This window comes from Lonchura striata, chromosome 2, assembly GCF_050655825.1.
Source record: "Lonchura striata isolate lonStrDom1 chromosome 2, ASM5065582v1, whole genome shotgun sequence".
Lineage (NCBI taxonomy): Eukaryota > Metazoa > Chordata > Aves > Passeriformes > Estrildidae > Lonchura > Lonchura striata.
Window position 1 is genome coordinate 11,562,882 of NC_140704.1, and position 19,971 is coordinate 11,582,852.

At 40.8% G+C, this 19,971-nt stretch overlaps 1 long non-coding RNA gene across 3 annotated transcripts in view; it reads right to left on the reverse strand.

Moving 5' to 3' along the window:
* LOC146768111 (uncharacterized) overlaps positions 1-11,904 on the reverse strand; it is a 44,068-nt gene extending 32,164 nt beyond the window's left edge. Inside the window, exons 1-2 of one of the 3 annotated variants that reach the window (XR_014950548.1) lie at positions 7,836-8,475; positions 720-836 (exon numbers count right to left, since the gene is read on the reverse strand). This is a non-coding gene — a long non-coding RNA (uncharacterized LOC146768111). Of the gene's footprint in view, positions 1-719 lie in introns of all 3 variants that reach the window. The other 2 variants (XR_014950547.1, XR_014950546.1) reach the window with 2 other exon arrangements.
* Positions 11,905-19,971: the final 8,067 nt, after the last annotated feature.

The window sequence follows — 19,971 nt, forward strand, 5'->3', positions numbered from 1 at the left end:
TTTGACAGTAGGTTCCTTCTCCCACCCCTCAGCCACTCTTGTCTCTTAGTGTAGATGACTGGGAGGAAGGTTACCCTGCAGCATCCAGCACTCATGCTCACATGCCCAAATTCCACATCAGCCCTTGAGTCTAGTGTTTCATACCAAATTATTCCCTTCAGAAGTCTTGTCTAAGCCATTAGGAAACACTATGCAGAAGTGGTGTTTATTACTTTTGCCACAAGAAAAAACAACAGCCCAGCTACATATAGAAATTTATAGGGAAATTTATAGAAAGAAAGGATTCATGCAAATCAAATCTCTAAAGCATGCATTCATATCATGTCTAATGAATGTGAGAATGAAAATAGAATTTGGGTCTTAATGTAGTTTTTTATTGATTGATCAGATGAGTTTTCTGGCATTTTCATCAACCAAATGAAAAAAAAGAGACAGAAAAGTAAATAAATAATATTTAGCAGAAAAACAAAGGAATGGTGAACCTAAATGAATCAATTTTATTATTGTAATGCTACTGCAATATTACAATATTATAATTATTACTTTATTTTAACCAGAGTTTTATTGTGATTCTTGTTGTCTGCTGAAGATGGTCAAGGATATCTTTATTTAACTGGAAATAAAACTACTATCATTTTTATGCAATGTGCATTTTCACTGTAAAATTCTCTGATCCAGTCTTTTTTTTCCTCTCTCTTTTTCTCTCTTTTTTTCCTTACCTCATGTGTAATACTCACAAGAATGGCAACTGGAATTGATGGGTTTAAGTGAGGATTTTTTCTCTGCAGAGTAATCCTGCTGTGGAATGGCAGAGCAGATGTGCAGAGCTCTGTCCCCTAATGAGAGACAGGAAAAAGCAGGTGGAAGTTGTACTCCCAGCTGTGGCTTCAGGAAGGCTTCAGCTGCAGATTGAAGGTCCAAAGACCTCAGTGCTGCAAGGCAGAAGCTGGATTTTGAGCCTGTGACAGGTTTGGAATCAATATTTCCCATACATTTCAGAGGTATACAGCAGAGAATAATGCAAAAGTTCAGGAATTATGTTAATTTTCAGCTCTTAGATATACAAAATATTGGTGATACCACTTCAGTGCACCCCAATATATGTAGTTATTATATTCACCCCAGGCTTTTACTGAAAAGTTTATATTATTGAGAAATAAATAATTCTGAGTTTAAAGGGAAACAGGTTGCTTAGATTAGATTAATAAGAACATGATTTTACCAAGAGTAAATGCTTTTGACTATAGAGAGGTCAAACTTCAAATTTAGGAAGCCTCTGCAGAGAGAAAAATGTCTATCCTTAAATACTGTTTCTGAGGTTTTTTGTTGCAATACAAGTATCCACATGGTAGAAACTGCACATTCGTTTCCTGAGGAATTCATGGTGTGATAAAGAAAATGAGAGCCTCTGAGGGAATAATTGCTTCACCATGGGAAACTCATGCAACTTAACTTGAACTTTAAATCGATCTGCTTTCATATTTGTTACTGCTGGCACACAGCATTATAAGGAGGAAATTGTGCAGCCATAAAATGGATGTTTTTTATATTATGCAGCATGGTAATGCTGTGACTATTTCTATAAATGTGTGTTTGTTGGGTGGGGATTTTTTGCCGTGTCAGTTCTAAACTAATTTACATAAAACCAAAAAAATATAGAGCTAGCTGCTTTTAATTATGAATAACAACAATTGTTCTGAGCTCATGCAAAAGACTTGAATAGTGAATTTCTCCCTATTTTTTTTTAAAAATCATTATTTTCATTTGTTTCCTGGGCTGGAGGAAACTGTGATCATTATCATATTTCGATAGGTGCCTCTGTGTGCTCATGCTACGACTGGGCAGAGGGCTTACAGGATTACATGCTTGATTTCCCCTGAAAGCCTCTCTTTCCAGTAAATATTGTGGCAATTTGAAGGGATTACTTTCTTATGTCCCTTTCAATTTTTCCAGCCATTTTTGATTTGATAGCAGCAGCTGGTAGTCACTTAAGGGTGACAACAGCACTCTCATCATCTCCTTGTAAGGTGGACACACACTGTGCTCCCCACATCACGGTCAGGGTTCTCAGGGAGCTGAGGGACACAGCAGATATGGGAGGAAAGAGATTAAGTTTTGTTTCAGAGACTGTAAGCGAATTATTTTTCTTTAAGAAAATGCTACCTATTCTATGCCATAATTTCCAACAATTAATTAAGATTTCTAGGTATTAACAATAAGTTCAAAAACCCCAGTTAATTCAGCTAGAAATAAATTTTCATATTTAAGCCATTTTACAGCCACAATTATTCAAGGAGAATGAAGGATTTGCTGCCTTTTGATCTGTGTTTTCATCTAATTGTGCTGCCTTCATTTTTTTTGGGGGGAGGCCTTCATAATTGATTCCCCATCCTTAAAAACTAAAATACACACATTGTCCTGGTCTTGTAGAACAAGACTGAAAAGAAGAGCGAATCATGTGATGAAAAGGGAGTAAAACTGAAATATTGCCCCAAATAATTTTATGATATGTATAGAACTGATATTTAGCAGTGTTCCCTCTACAGCTGTGCTTCACCAGGATATTTACCTTAACTGGAAGACTGGGGAATTGATCCTTATTCCTCACTTTGTTCAAAGCATTTGTTTTTTGGATGAAGAAAACGCAAAGAATCTCTATTGTAGATTAGGAAGAGAGGTGAAGTAACATGTCCAATGTCACATTATAAATCTATGAAGGAATTTGGTATTTGACAATTTTTTTCTTAATCCTTTTAATTGCATAAACCCCTCCTTACACCTATATCACTGTCTGAATGTAAAGTGATTGCTCAGGCATTGTTAATGCTCTTTAAGAAGAGATCCTACTCATAAATTTCGTCCTAGGAAAGCAACTTCTTACTGTGAAAGACTCCATAATTTGGAAATTTTTATATGTAAAATACACATAGCCAAAGTAACAACACAAAGGCACGCTACTTGTTTTGACTCATCACCAAGACAGTTTTTGTCCAAAAATTCTTGGGCATCTCACCTATATATTGATGAAATCTTCCCCACTACATGTGGGTACTAATTTCGTCCCCTTTTTTATAAATGGGAATCTCATAAATACTGTTGTAGTAAGAACCATGAAATGGTGGTGGTTTTTTTTATAATTTGCTGGACTTGAGTAGCTTCATGAAATGCAAAAATGAGATAATTTAGATGCTGAGTAGCCCTTTGAAAAGGCATTTTTTTACTGAACAGATATATAAACCAAGTATCTCAACAAAAATATCTAGGATAAAATAAAGGCAAGTCTGAGTTTAGGTCCAGCAAAATTTTAGGTCTAAGAACATCTAGGTACAAATACCAGTGGTGTTATTTCAATCTGCACAAGTACAGTTTAGAAAAAAAATTAAATTTGTGTTAAAAAATGCCAGTTTTCTTCTGGCAGGTCTTTTCTTGGGAGTTCTTTATTCAGATGCACTCCCAGACTTCAATAGAATTGGAAACAAAAAATATATTATTTAAATGTCTGTGGTTGGTGGGGTTTTACCATTTTCAAACACAATGTGAACAGTGAGTATACTTAAATTTTCTCACTTTAATCAGTGGTGTGACTTGTGGGTCACCTACAAATCTCTTGCTAACAGAATTTATCTCTACACGGAAAAGAAAGAAAATGAAGAAAATTCATCCAATTTTGATTTGGGAAGTAATTTCAGAATCTTAAATAAAAGGGAAATACTGGCAGAAAAAACAGGCGGTCAGGCTGGATAGACCCTACACAGCTTATGCAGCAGGAACGATGAAATAGGCTTATTACATTTTTATGCCTTTCCTGATTTTTGAGTTCTAGGGAGAAGTAGAAACAGAATTATAAGAACATAGTGAGAAAAATCTGCTTGTATCAGCCAGAAAGATGGTAATATTAGATATGGTTTTAGCCTTCTGTTATTCTTCTTACTATAAACTTACACCACATATTGTCAATTTAATACTGTTAGTAGTTCCAGATAAAAAACAGATTTACATGTATTCTTAAAATTAGTTGGGATTTGGAATTTATCTTTTTAGTGTTTGCGTGTCCCAGTTACCATTTACACACATGACCTGAGACGTGGCACTTTTCTGTCAAGCCAGTCTGGGTCTGCCATCACATCAGTTATAGAAGCACAGGACAGAACGAGATGTCTGCACTTCACACCATATACAATTTGTAATTTCAAATTCTTGCAGTGTAAGTAAATAACTTTTAAATGCCACAGGGATAGTATTTACTGTTTATTTTGTGAGTTGAAATGCCTTTCAGATGTGTGAATAGTTAGCAAACTTCAATGCAAGTTATTAGAAAATAATACTTTGTCTTTATACTACATTAGAAGTGCTTCACAGTCATGCTAATATTTAATTACTTCAGTGCAAAGTAGGGCAGGAGATAATCATAACTGCATTTTGCACAGAGATTCTCATGTTCTTCCCTGCTGCAATCAGTCATTATCAAGGAAACCCATGTGGTTAGGGAGAAAATCAGAAATAACACTCACCTTTAACTGTAAAGAACCATTACTTTCCCTGATAATTGGTAAAATCTGCTGAAGTGTTATGAATGATTGAAAATAATTTAAATTAATCATTAATTGATTCATTTTAAACCCTAATCCTAAATCTGTCAATGCTAAAGAAACCCCCCTAGGGATACATTCTGAAGAACTTAAGTGTTTTCAAAAGTCACTTTGGCCACACTCATGGTTTCTCTGCCTTAGACATGTGCAAAGCTGGCAGCTGTGTGGTTTTGCTGGGAAAAAGCTGACTTTGCTCTGATGGGCAGCTGGGAAGTGAGAATTCCAGAGAGAGCAGGTGAAGTGCATAAGAAATTGGAAAGAAGAGCATGGTTTGAGATCTGTTGGGACTCAGAGAGACCCAAACATCGTATAAGCCTGAACATAATGCCAAAGTTCCTTCTTCTCACAGACCTTGTTTCCTCTTGTTCCTTTTACATCCAGGCTCCTTGAATCATTTTTCCTGAAACTTTTCTGTCCTTCCAACCCTACATCCCAGCTCTTTCTGGTGTCCTAAAACCACGTTGCCCCCCAGAAGCTCTGCTACCCCATCCTTTACAGCAATAAACTCTGCTACTGCCACAGCACTGAACACAGAGGTCAGAACCCTTGGGCCAGCTAAGGGGTTGCTGTTGACTGAGACAACAGAAAAAAAGATTTATTTCCTTAGAATGTAAGTGGAACTAAAAATAAGAAAAGTAACATTTTCCCACATTCATATGACATTCCACATAATTTTATTTGACCTGACGTTTGCTTAATAATCTCTTTTCCTCTGAAACATCTGTTAAAATATTTTGTTTTATTGCAGAATATGATTAGAAAAGCTTCAGTCTCTTATGAAGAGATTAAAAAATCCTTAATCTGACAAATTTTCATTTTAATCTCAAATGAGAGGAAAAAGTAGTAAACTGTAGCTGTCAGTCTATTGCACTTTTTCTGTTCTTAAGAAAGGATTTTTTTAATGTGACTCAAAAATCAAATATTTATATCATTCATCAAACAATTTGTTTCCAAAAGCACTTTTCCTTCATATGTCCTCTTTACCTCTAGATCTTATTCTCCCATTGTATCTGAATTATTTTCCCTCTGGTTATCCAAGCTGGCAACCATTATTTGCAAATTCTAGCTCTGTTTTTTACATCCAGTCACTTGATAAACTCTTTCCTGCTCACCCAGCATTCCAGCTCCGTCTTACCAACAATGAAACATGGATTTGTCACCTATCTGAATACTTTATCTTATGTTTCTGGCATTTGTTTTATCCTGTAGTGATTTGTCCACCTTCCTATGACTCACAGCTATACAATTTGCTTTTAAAACCGTGTTTATTTGCTATTCTTCTACAAAGTTCTAAAAATATAGAGGACAGTATTTTTATCCAAGAACATTTAAAATAATATTTACAATGTACCTCCTTAAACATGTTTCTGAAGTTTCCTACTTATAATAACAGTACATTTTTACACCTATTGTTCATATAATTCCTGATTTCTCAGATTTCATATGTTCTGTTCTTGTAAAGCCTCTTCTTGGCTCATACTTCTTATTCATATACTGATATATTTTCTAGGAAAGCCAAGAGTAAATGACATCTGAGCTAAACCAGAATAAATAAGAGCAAAAAACACCTTCAAATCCATATGTCTCTATCTATAACATGGTTAATTTCTCTTTGCATAATGTTTATAATCTATAAAACCCATTTTCAGTATCCCTAGTAAAAATTCTCATGTACATTAACTTAAACTGGCTACTTTGACCCTTCCCTCACCTTGTCCATAAGATTTATCATCAGAAATTAAAAACCTCATTGTGTGGAAACCTAGCCCACCTTGTAAAGTTGACTGTGTAAAATGTTTAAAGCATGTGGTTCTTGAGCATAGTGATAGATTCTTGGGAAAGCTGCAGAATAAAGACAGCTCAAAATGGCTACATGCCATGTAAATCTAACTACCTAAAATACACCTGGTGTTTTTCCCTGAAGATGAATCAGTTGATTCATATTGGCCTCTAGGAGTTTATTTACTGGGCTTTTTTCAGATATGAACCTGAGGAGTTTATGGATATTTTTATGTGATATGTGTTTACTGCCCTACATGCAAGGAGTTGGTGGCAGAAAGACCTCACTGCCCCAGTTGAATCTCATATTGTCTTAGAATTTTGACAATTTTGAAGGCCACTGAGAGGAAAGATAACAAGTGGAAGAGCAAGTTATCCCCTTCTTTCAAACCTTCCAAAATAATAATTTTAACCTAGAAAAATATGTGAAGAGGGGTGTTTTATCCAGCTATTTTCTGGATCTCTTGAGGAGTCCAATTATATCTAAAATAGAATTACTGATTACAAATGCAAAACACCTAAGAAGTCAGTTTCAGAGAGCACCAGGATGTTGGTTTTGGGATCTAGCAGAGTGAACAGTGCCATTTGGATGGCACTGCACCCTTTTGCTATGCCCTGTAACACAGCTGCAGTGCCAAGGGGCTGCAGACACCACACGGAGATTTGCAGGCATATTTGACTGACACAGAGGTGTGTTGAAGTCATCTGCTCCATTATCCAGAGTAGCAGTGAATTAGGATGCAAACTCCCATTAAATTTTCATCTGTACTTGTAAAATAAAGACTTTCTTTTTGGTATTTAACTCTACTGCATGTTAGCTGTCAAACTTTCAGTAGAAAACACTATAATTAGGTCTTCATTTTATGACATGTGATTTCACAGACTGAGGTAGATTAGCAGAGGTTTTGACATTTGATTTTGCCTTTGAGGAAATCATCATCTGAAAAGCTGTTTGTGGTACCTTGTGTAGTACAGGTCTGCAGTAACCTCTCCAGCAGTCAAGAGTTACAATTATATTCACTTGTCCACTTGAATGTGTTTTGCTTATGTTTACTTTCATACCTGTATTGATTTTTATCAATAAAGCATTCCTTTCTTTTGCTTACTCCACATCATATATTAGAAACTGAAAGTGAAAACACTTCAAGTTTCCATTTCTGTTAACATGATCTTTAGCTCTTTTGCCTAGCAGCTATGAAAAAAACCCAGGGCTTTGACCACATTGAAATAATGATTTCTTTTTTTCTCTTCCTTAGAACACTTTAGTTGTTCTAACGAATAAATTGTGATTTTCATTTTTATTCCATATAATTGATTTTTTTAATAGTTTGTAATGGTTTTTTAGGTTTGTTTGTTTGCTTTTAACAATATCAGTTTTATTCCAGCAGTTTCTCACCTGCTATTTACAAGGGAGCTTAAAGAACATGCAGTACTTATTGCATTATAAATTATTACCTACTTGCTTACCAGAAAACAGCAGGAATTGCCCAGAGATCTCAAGCAAAGCAGTCTCTTCACAGAGTTCTGTTCAGCAGTTACTGCACCCCAAAGGCTGTATCAATTTCCCCTCTTCCTTCTTTGGTGAAAAATTCTGATACTTTATTTAGCTCATGACTTTAAGGCTGGCTGTTCTCACTGGCCCTGCCTGCAGAAGAAAGGCTGCACTCTCTGGAGTGAGCTGTCATGGGGAGAGAAGAAAATCCTTTTTAGAATTCCTGAGCAAGGGCAAAAGGAAATGCAAAAAGGGAAGGGCATAGCTGGTGTGTCCCAGAGGTGTTTCCAACAGTGTGTGTGCTTTTCCTTTGTTTAATAATTCAAAGGAACAAAACTAAAAATCAGAAAACTTAAGTAAAAAAGCTATATTGTCTGATTCTTGCACAAGAACAAGCAAGCAACCAAGCTGCTTTCCCCAGAACAGGTCTGCCCTGCACACATAGAGTTGCCACATTCCATCTCCTCCACAAATGCTGAAAAAAGCTGCTGCAATGCCAGAAAAAGCTTAGGGGTTAGACAGAGGTGCTGGAAAAGGGGTCTCTACGAGGCACTAGGGAGACCAGAGAGCATATGTTCTGCTCTCAAGCCTCATTCAGAAGATGTCATCCTGTACTGCAGAAAAATAGGTTTTAAGTGATATTATTTCTACTGACTTTAAAACATAATTAATCTTCTTGGTTCTTTAGCATCATTTTCACTGTACCCTAGCCAGTTCTATAAGACTAATAGGGAAAGTCAATGACATATTTTTCCTACCAGATAAGACATAATCACTGAGGAAGCAGTAAAAAGAACATACAGGGAGTGTGCAAAAATAGTAGAGAACGAGTCTTATACTAAGAACTTCAGCACTTCTTCAGTGCTGAGCTAATGACTTCAGCTACAGAACAGGAGGTTATTCTGTAAATCTGAATGTATAGACAGCAGGATATACCCTGAGGATATATCTAACTGAACTATTTGCAGTTTGCAAACTTATTAGACATTGCTCATATTTCCACCAAAACAGCTATTAGCTGTTGTTTAGAAATGTGTAAGTACTTCATCTGTGCTTGTCTGTAGGTATGAGGAGCAAATACTTCATACTGGGAATCCTCTTATTGGAGATGACTAGGAACTCAGAATAGAACAAAGAGAGAGCATTTAAACAGTGCAGGTCTCATCCCTATAAGGCTTTTTGAGGAGTTCTGTACTGACAGTTTTTCTAAAGCACGGACTGATGCAGTAATATATGTGTTAAATGACATTTCACAGTTCTATATTATCAAAATTCATCCTGCTCTGCCACATGCACATAAACTGTAGAGACTTGCCCATGGACATTTCTTGTGCAGACCTTGTTCAATAACTTTTATCTTGGGTGGACTAAATTTTTCTTCCCTCACCATTACTTAAAATAGCCAGGCTACAACCCCCTGAAGCACTTTATAACAGAAACACCGACTGAGTTTTTATCCTGGAAACATGCATGGCGCTGTGGTGACATCAATGTTGATGACAGATGTCATTAGTTTAATGACCACGGTTATCTATTGTCATATTTAAGTGAGGTTACTTAATGGAGTTAAATCTACTTTCTTTAATGGCTAGAATTAAGGAACTATGTCACATCTACACTAAGCTTATTATGTGTAATTTGTACAAAGAAACCCTTAACTTGGATAATTACTCCTACTTAATATACCATTAACCAAAAATTGATTGAGACTTAGTAGATTCTATTTGTGATTTCCAGATTTGTTTAGCATCCCTGTTTGGCCCCTCACATGTGACTTCATTAATGTTTTATATTTAAATTGGCTGAAATGATCTGCACTGAGGAGTTGATTGGTGCACTGTGATGATAAAGCAACTTTGTAAATTGGTACTGTATGCTTAAATTCTTGCATATTGTTTTTTCTTCAAGTGCTCTGTTATTTTAGTGATTTGACTCTGAGTTCAAATTATTGCTAAGACAATAGCCAACTTCTCTGAGTTCTAGATCTCTTACTTATACCCATTGACTGCTCTTCCAAGATCCCTTCTTCTCCATTTAGACTTCTTCCAAGTACAGTAATAGCTTGAAAATTGTTTCTTTGAAAGAAATAAAATAGTTAAATTATTTTTCTTTTATAATCACCATTTCTTCATTTTATTTTTTATTTTCTGTTAAATTAATAATATTAAGAAAAAAGTAGAGACAGGCATTATATAAAGTAGGAATAAATTTGCAACTGACAAGGAGCATCATGGAAAACATAACCCATTCCTAGGCAAAAAAAACCTGTTCACTTTAGGCTAATGACAGAGTGCTTTGTCTCTCCAGCATTTTCTTCATTAATATGTGAAGAAAGTTTCATGACAATGTATAAACCAGCCATTCCTCTATCAGTGGGTTCAGCTCTGTGTAATGTTAAACTTTTCTATTTTTCCATCCTCCTTAAATCCAAGATGGAAAATAAAGGAGCAGCATCTGTTGTTTGCATGAATTGTAGGACTCTGATCAGAGTTTGTTGATAAGAAGGAAGGTCACCAGGGTTGCTCTGCTGACCCCCTGCAGGCTCCTTCAGGCTCACTGAGGTGCCATAGGCTGATTGAAACCCTGTGTGAACAACATTGTCACCAAATTTTGTCCACAGAATAAAATTAGCTCTTGCAATACATTCATTTACTTAAAAGGATTTTTTCCTATCATCCTTGAACTATTCCTTCCCCTCCCATAGCTCACTGAAGCTGAAGATATCCTTCATGTGTCCTTTCTCTTCTTTTTCTCATGTAACCAGAAAACGTTTCTTTTAATGCCTTGGTTCTGAACTAAATTGTCTACCAGGGCAAGAAAGTCTATGTTCTGACCACATCATATTTGTTTTATTATATATTTTCCATAAATCCTGCCTCTTCCAAGCATTTTAGCACTTTCTGCAATTTCTGTAGTCAAAGTGTATTAAGTGCACAATATAAAACCAAAAATGGAGACCATAAAATATCATAAAAATATCAACTTTGAAAACAAAATTAATACATTTATTCTTCAAAATAAAAAAGTTCAAAAACTTTTTGTCCCATATCCTGTGCAACACAATATTGGAAATCAGGCAACCCTGGATACAGGGAAGAAATTATGATGTCTGGCTCCAGATCAGAAGGCTGAAGGATCTGCCTTATTAAAACTATACTATAATACATTAATATACTATTTAAAGAGATACTATCCTATTCTACATACTTCTTACTTTACCTATCTAACTAACTAAGAAAACCCATGACTTTCTGCTGAGAGCCCGAGCCACAGCTGGATCCCATTGGTGACTGACCCCAAACAACCTTCACCAGAATCCAACCCAGCAATCCCTGCAGGTAAACAATCTCCACACCACATTCCACATGGGGAAAAAAGGAGCAGAGATAAAGATTGTTTTCTCTTCTTCTCTCTGTGCTTCTCCTGAGAGACACAATTACATCTCTGTGAACAGAGAATGTGGATGTCACATCACAATTTGCTGTGGTTGCTCAAAAAGGGCAAAAAAAGTAGGATGGTAATGGGAAAAAGCAGGAATGTGTAGCTGACTTCTTAATATTTCTAAACCACAAGAGAAAAAAAGGTGGAAAAACAATTATCATTTCAGACGCAAAAAAACCCCTAACCAATGTTTTAAGTCAGTCTCTGAGAATTTTTATAAATGATGATTTTTCAATAAATTTCATTGCATAAGATGATAAGCAGTCACAGAGGCAAGTCAAGTTTCTGTTTGCTGTTGGTTAGTGTGTTTTCTTCACCCACTTTTTCTCTTTATTGCTAAAGTATGTGACAACAATGTGGAGAATAAAATAAATTATGCTTCTTTTAACAAGAAGAAAATTATCTGTACACCATATTTTCAACATACTCCTTAAACAGAAGATTAAAATTTAATATTAATAAATATTTTGAATTAAACTTCTTATTGTGTTGAATAGGACAAGATTGTTGAGTCTAAGACCAAACTAAAGGGTTTAGTCACACTGCCATTTCCACATATTTTAATGGGAAGTTTGTCTGAATCAGGATTAGAGCACCACGTATCTTACTAAATTATCCCTTTATGTAGCACTGTTAATGTAGGCTGATCCTTTCATCCGTGAACTGAGAAATTAAAAATATATTAATATCAAAGCCTCCATAATAACTGCATTGATGGACAACACATAGTTTATATTTAATCACCTCTTATTCATAACATGTCATAATCATCCATCATGGCAGCAAGAAAATTGTCCAGCCTAACTCCTACACTGAATGTAGTAATGAAAATATAATAGAGGAACGAAGTTCAAGGGGAAACCTCATTGCATAATTGATGTCATGGACTGGTGATCTTACAGAAGATGATGTCTGTATTGTGCACTAGAGTATTTTATTCAAGCACAGATACATGTGTGAAGATAGATAGAAATTACATCTCTCTGACATCTCATGCTAAGCTTCTCATATAAAAAATCTTGGATTAACTTTCATGAAGCATTCAATTTCATTGAACAACAAAAACCATCATCAATTTGATATTTTTAGTTTTAGTTTGATTTCTAGTTTCAAATATGCCTTTGAATTCTCAAGAAAAAAAGGAGTCTACTTCCTTTTTCTCCCTTAATCTTTTATTTAATGTATTGGTCAAAGCAGATTTCATAAACAGTCCTGTTTTCCTTTAGAACTAACCAGCTCTCCTGAGGTGTATTCTGTAACTAAAACTTATTTTGCTTATTTCAGAGGGTTTTGCTTATGTAGATTGTGGTGGTGCGTTTTTATTTATTTTATGTACGGTTTCACAATTGTGTATTTCCCCAATGGTTTGTCCCTGTTTCCCCCCGTTTGCTATGTTGGTACATCCTTTTGTTCTGTTTTCCCGCCTGGTCCCCCTTTCCCGCCTTCCCAGTACCTGTCCGTCATCCCCAAAACTGCCAAGTCATCCCCCTGTCCCCTCCCAGGTACCCTGTCCGTCACTCGGTGTTCCTTCCCCTCTGTCCAGAAACTTCTCCACTGGGCACCGAGTGATTGGACGAGGGCCTGGGGCCACTCCCGTGTCCCCTTCCCATTGGACCAGGCGGAATCTCCCCACCTTGGAGCCACTCCCTTCCCCGTCTCCCATTGGCTTTCCCTCCCTAGTTTCCACTCCCATTCCCCTCCTGAATCCTATAATTGCCCGCCCCGAACCCCACTCGGGGTTCCAGCTTGGGGGGTTTTCCAGTTGTGTATCTTTGCGTTGGCCACGTTGGCCCCGGATTAAAGAAGGCTTTAACCCAAGCTGGTTCCGGCTTTTCCTTGCCGCCAATAGGGTAGCCACTGCTGATTCAGGACCCGCGGGGACACCTCTCAAACCCCACTAGGGCGCAGCGAGAGGTGCCTCATTGCCCGTCCTCACCCCAGGTGCCGAGCTAGCCGGGGTTGAGCGTAACATCAGAGGGCACTTGGGGCTGGGGAGCGCGGCAAGTGTCCCCCTCAGGGAGGAGTTTTTAAATTACAGACAACACCAGGGGAGGTCTACCCCCAACTTGGGGGCTAGACCAAAAAACTGAACAACGAGCGCAGTCCCTCCCTGCGCTCAGACAGAAATGAGGTGGGGAAATTAACACCGGAAGAGGGGAGGGACAATACCAGCCTCTGCACCCCACCTGAGGACCTTTCTTTACAGGACGCGACCAAACACCGGACGAACGAACCGACCTATATGAGGGAGGACGTGGAGTTCATCTCCACTGCTTGGCTGGGTCGAGACCCAACCCAGCCCAAGCCAATACTTAACACCACCTCTAATTTCTCCCCATATAGGTTGGCCCTGACCGACGCTCTGCATCTGAGGGATGATCATTGGCATTTCGTCACTGTCAACGCTGACGACCCAGGGACCTGGAGAAACATCCGCAGTAAGTACATCGTCCTTGGGGACACAAAATACACGCCATTGGACATCACCATCGCTCCATGTGTAACATCAAAGAACCCGGACCAGGTGGTTTTGTGGCTGCACTGCTCCCACCCTCCGGCTTTCCTTCCCAAGGGCCAAATCATCGCCCAAGCCATTCCTATATCTGGGCCACCGGTGCACCCTGAGGATTTGTGGCGGAAGTCCGCCAAACAGGATTATCAGGTGTGCCAGGCCCAGGTCATCAGGAAGGAAAGGCCGAAGTTGGGTTGTTACATGTGGAAGGGCCAGGAGTTCAAGCACATCAATGGACTCCTGGACACAGGGGCAGACGTCACGGTCATTCCCGAGCGGGATTGGCCGTCGCGTTGGGAGTTGCAAAACGTAGCGGGAAAAATTTCAGGAGTAGGAGGCACCCAATTGGCAAAACAGTCTAAAAGCATCGTCAAAATTGAGGGGCCGAATGGGCAATCGGCGTATTTACGCCCATTCGTTTTAGATTATACGGAGCCCTTGTGGGGGAGAGACCTGATGGCCCAGTGGGGGGTCACAATTGACATACCGACCCCCCAGGTTTTTCGGGCAGCGACCATTGAGGAGCGTCCCACCCAGAAGCTAAATTGGCTGACAAATACTCCAGTGTGGGTGGAGCAATGGCCGCTAAATAAACAAAAATTAAAAGCGCTCCGGGAGCTCGTGGAGGAGCAGTTAGCCAAAGGGAATATCCAAGAAACTACATCTCCTTGGAATTCCCCCGTCTTTGTCCTCAAAAAACCGGGCAAAGACGAGTGGCGGCTTCTTCACGACCTCCGCTCCATCAATGCAGTGATTGAAGATATGGGCTCTCCCCAACCTGGGATGCCGTCCCCGGCGATGTTGCCTCAAAATTGGGATCTGGCCATAATCGACATCAAAAATTGCTTCTTCCAAATTCCCCTACATCCTGATGACGCGCCGCGGTTTGCCTTCTCGGTTCCCTCCATCAACCGAGAAGCCCCAATGAAGAGGTACCATTGGAGAGTACTTCCTCAGGGCATGAAAAACAGCCCAAGTATTTGCCAATGGTACGTCTCTTCATTGCTGTCCCCTGTGCGTGCAGCCACAACTGGCGTGATCATCCACCACTACATGGATGACATCCTGATTTGTGCCCCCAATGACGATCTGCTTACACACGCGCTTGAACTGACAACCAGTGCGTTGGTTGCTGCAGGGTTCGAGCTGCGCAAGGACAAAATTCAGAAGATGCCGCCCTGGAGATACCTGGGTTTGGAAATTACTAAGCGGACCATTGTGCCGCAAAAATTGGCCATCAAAAATACAATTCGGAACCTAGCAGATGTCCAGCAGCTGTGTGGGTCTTTGAATTGGGTGAGACCCTGGTTAGGTATCTCTAATGAGGACCTAGCCCCTCTTTTCAATTTATTGAAAGGGGGTGACGAGCCTAGTTCTCCCAGGGAGCTCACCCCAGAGGCCAAAGCTGCTTTAGAGAGGGTCCAGGAGGCCATGTCTGCCAGGCAGGCCCACAGGTGCGACCCGGGCCTGCCCTTCAAATTCATCATCATGGGCAGACTGCCACACCTCCACGGCACCATCTTTCAGTGGATGGAAACTCTGGGAAAGGGCACGGACCAAGGCAAAAGGGACCCCCTCTTAATCATAGAGTGGGTGTTCCTGAGCCACAGCCGGTCCAAAAGGCTGACCAAGCCACAGGAACTGGTGGCGGAACTGATCCGCAAAGCGCGGATGCGGATCCGGGAGTTGGCAGGTGAGGACTTTAAGTGCATTTACATACCTTTGAGATTGGAATCGGGCCAATTCACCAAGGCCATGCTGGAACACCTGCTGCGAGAGAATGAATCCTTGCAGTTTGCTCTAGATAGCTACACGGGCGAAATTTCCGTTTTGAGACCGGCCCACAAAATTTTCGATTCGGATGTCCAATTTGAGCTCAAAGTAACACGGATTCAGAGCAAAAAACCCCTGAAAGCTCTGACAGTTTTTACTGACGCGTCCGGAGGGTCCCACAAGTCAGTAGTGACTTGGAAGGATCCTCAGACTCAGCGGTGGGAGTCTGATGTCGCTGTGGTGGAAGGATCCCCACAGCTAGCTGAGTTGGCCGCAGTCGTCAGGGCTTTTGAGAGGTTCTCTGAACCCTTCAATTTGGTCACAGATTCGGGTTATGTAGCGGGTGTAGTATCTAGGGCACAGGATGCAATCCTGCAAGGTGTTTCTAACGAGGCCCTCAATGAGTTGCTCTCAAAGCTAGTTAGGCTAATCTCCCACCGAGAGCAACCTTTTTATGTAATGCACATAAGGTCCCACACCGACTTGCCGGGGTTCTTGGCCGAGGGCAATCGGCGCGCCGATGCCCTTGCGGCCGCCCCCGTGCAGCTGGCGCCACTCCCGGAGAAGTTTCAGCAAGCAAAGATCAGCCACCAGTTCCACCATCAGAATGCGCCTGGTCTGGTCCGGGAATTCCACCTGACCCGAGACCAGGCCAAGGCCATCGTGGCAACTTGCCCGTCCTGTAAGTCGCTCCCCTTACCATCGGTGAGCGCAGGGGCTAATCCCAGGGGTCTTCAGTCCTGTGAGGTGTGGCAAATGGACGTTACTCATGTCCCTTCCTTCGGGAAGCAGAAGTACGTCCATGTCTCTGTGGACACCTTCTCTGGGGCAGTTTTCGCCTCTGCCCACACCGGAGAGAAGGCAAAAGACGTTCAAAAACATCTGGTCCAAGCCTTCTCCATGCTGGGCGTCCCCAAATTGATCAAAACCGACAATGCCCCCGGGTATACCTCCAGGGAATTTGCCAGCTTCCTGCAGCAATGGGGAATAGAACACAAGACCGGCATCGCCTATTCCCCCTCAGGTCAAGCCGTGGTGGAACGGACTCACCAAAACATCAAACGGATGCTGAAACAACAACTTTCAGCATCCAAGCATGAGTCCCCCCAGGTCCAGTTGGCGCGAGCCCTGTTTACATTGAACTTTTTGAACTGTTCATTTGAGTGTCTCAATCCCCCCATCGTGAGACACTTCGGGGCATCAGAGCAGAGTAAGGTCAGGGAGAGGCCGCCAGTTCTCATCAAAGATCCAGAGACCTGGCGGCAGGAGGGACCCTATGACTTAGTCACCTGGGGACGGGGATACGCTTGCGTATCCACACCCTCAGGCCTGAGATGGGTCCCTTCCAAGTTCGTCCGGCCTTATGTCCCCAAGGCTTCCGACAAAAGGCCAGCAAGTCCTCAGGTGGGGCACGCAGCCCTCCGCAGGCGGAGGAGGTCCCTTTCCCCCAGCTCCGAACCGTTCTGTTACGACCTTCCGTTCCCCTTCCTGGGCTCCACGGAGTCCCTTTTTCTTTGGAGGATGGACCTCCCTATTAATTTTAAGTATTAACTTTCGTTTCAGTTTATTTTTCAGAACTGTGCCCACCACCACCGGTCCACCCAGCATGCTCCCACCAATCTACCTCATCCTTCTGGGCCTTTCCATCGCCCCACATCTCGTGCATTCGTGCAATCCTCAGCCTTTGGAGTTCGCTGGCGTGTGCTGTGTAAAATCGAGTTCAAGGGCTGAGGACGTCCGAGTTTCCATCTCAAGGATGCAGGAGATGATTCACCATATCCAGAAGGAGTCCGCCGGATGGCTGGACTCCCTCTTTGAAGGATGGGGCCTCGCTGGGTGGATCCGTTCCCTGATTCAAACGAGCATCGTGCTGCTGCTGGGGCTCATCGCCTTCGCCGTGGGCTTCGGGGTGGTCAAGCGGCTGTTGCTGAAGGCCCTCAGCAACAACATCAGCATCAACCACGCCGCAGTAGCCAACCCCGGTGAGCTCCAGCCACTAAACACCAGAGAGCAGCCAAAAGAAGATCGAAACGATGTCTGGTTTGACGAAGATGCTAAGGACTCTGACTCCCCAGTTTAAGGACTTATGTTTCACCTCCCTCCCTTTCTTTTCTTTTTAAACACAAAAGGGGGAGATGTGGTGGTGCGTTTTTATTTATTTTATGTACGGTTTCACAATTGTGTATTTCCCCAATGGTTTGTCCCTGTTTCCCCCCGTTTGCTATGTTGGTACATCCTTTTGTTCTGTTTTCCCGCCTGGTCCCCCTTTCCCGCCTTCCCAGTACCTGTCCGTCATCCCCAAAACTGCCAAGTCATCCCCCTGTCCCCTCCCAGGTACCCTGTCCGTCACTCGGTGTTCCTTCCCCTCTGTCCAGAAACTTCTCCACTGGGCACCGAGTGATTGGACGAGGGCCTGGGGCCACTCCCGTGTCCCTTTCCCATTGGACCAGGCGGAATCACCCCACCTTGGAGCCACTCCCTTCCCCGTCTCCCATTGGCTTTCCCTCCCTAGTTTCCACTCCCATTCCCCTCCTGAATCCTATAATTGCCCGCCCCGAACCCCACTCGGGGTTCCAGCTTGGGGGGTTTTCCAGTTGTGTATCTTTGCGTTGGCCACGTTGGCCCCGGATTAAAGAAGGCTTTAACCCAAGCTGGTTCCGGCTTTTCCTTGCCGCCAATAGGGTAGCCGCTGCTGATTCAGGACCCGCGGGGACACCTCTCAAACCCCACTAGGGCGCAGCGAGAGGTGCCTCATTGCCCGTCCTCACCCCAGGTGCCGAGCTAGCCGGGGTTGAGCGTAACATCAGAGGGCACTTGGGGCTGGGGAGCGCGGCAGTAGATTATAATGAATGTAGTTTATTAAGTTCTTGAGTACATTACCTCATAATATATTATGAGCAATAACAAGTCTCATTCCTTTTGTTCTCTTCTTCCTGGCTATGGGTTTACTGTGTCATGTTCATCCTCTGACTTCTAGCAGTGTTTTAACTTTCCTAGTTAGGCTCTGTTGCCAGCTTTTTCTAGGCAAAGGAGAGCTCATTTTATTCCACTTAATATCAAGTTGATAGAGGTAGCCTTATATTTTTTTGTTGTCACACTCATCCTTTGTTGTTATTTCATTCTCATCGGTACCCACTTTATCAACACCAGGCCCAGTGTTGCACTGATAAGATCTCTTTACTTCAATGCAGAAGCTTCAAAGATCTCAGTGAATGATGATATGAGTCATGGAGGCTGCAAATATTGCATTAGCAACACAATAAAATCTGTCATACAGTCATTGGTTTAAGAAATTTATGTGCAAGAACTTCCAGGAGCTTCAATGGGCACATCCACACTTGTGCAGCTGTCTGTATTCTTCCATCAGTCAGATATTTGGGAAGGAAACTATGAAAGTTACACTGGCATTCTCTTCACAGTTTCTAAATTCAAAAAAAGCAAACCAAAACAAACCAAAAGTAAAAAAAAAAAACCAAAACCAAGAAACAAAACAAAACAAAACAAAACAAAACAAAACCAAAAAAACCACCAACCAAATAGCCCAGAGATGTTAATCATCTCGTTCAGCAAGGACAAATATAAAATAGATTAAAAAAAAATCAAACTTCTTGATCTGTTAATATTCTACTTATCATCTGAAGAATTTGTACCCAAAAGGTGAGTTCTTGCACTAAGAATAATTTGCACTGTAAATTATTTCCTTTATATTCTCCCTTTTTCTAAAGTATATGGCTAATCCAGCCTGTGAAAACTTCCATTTCTTTTAGAAATCATGGCCCTTTATGACTAATTTCCTGTGCCAAACTATAATTACTTTAATTCTACATTGCTGGAGAGAATTCGAAAACAGGATTTCTTTAGAACAAAATTAACTTATATAATGAGTGAAAAGATAAATCATATTAGCTTAATTACAGTATATTAACATTTTTGTTGCATATGAATAAAAAATCAGACACTATGAAAGCAGGTTTCTCATAAAAAGAAAATTTATGGAGATTTATGAAATTTTAGGAACTTGTAAAATTCCATTACTTAACATCTCTATTAAGATCTTTACAAGCATACATAATGAAAGACCTAATAAAATATTTAATAAATGGACTTCTGTTTGAAGCCACTTTGATTCAATATGAGCAAAGGATTTGAAGTTAATTTGGAAGAAAGGGATAATCAGTAGTTAAAATAAAGATAGTTCGTATTTTTTTCAGGATTGTAAAGCAAATATAGAACAAGCAAACACTGCCTTAAAATGCTTTTTAAATCACTCCAGTACTGATATTTTACGCATTTCTTTTACTTGAAGTTTCAATGTATGTTGGACTATGGATTACCTGAAAATCTACTTGGACAACAAATTCTTTTTGAATAGAAATTTTCATTTA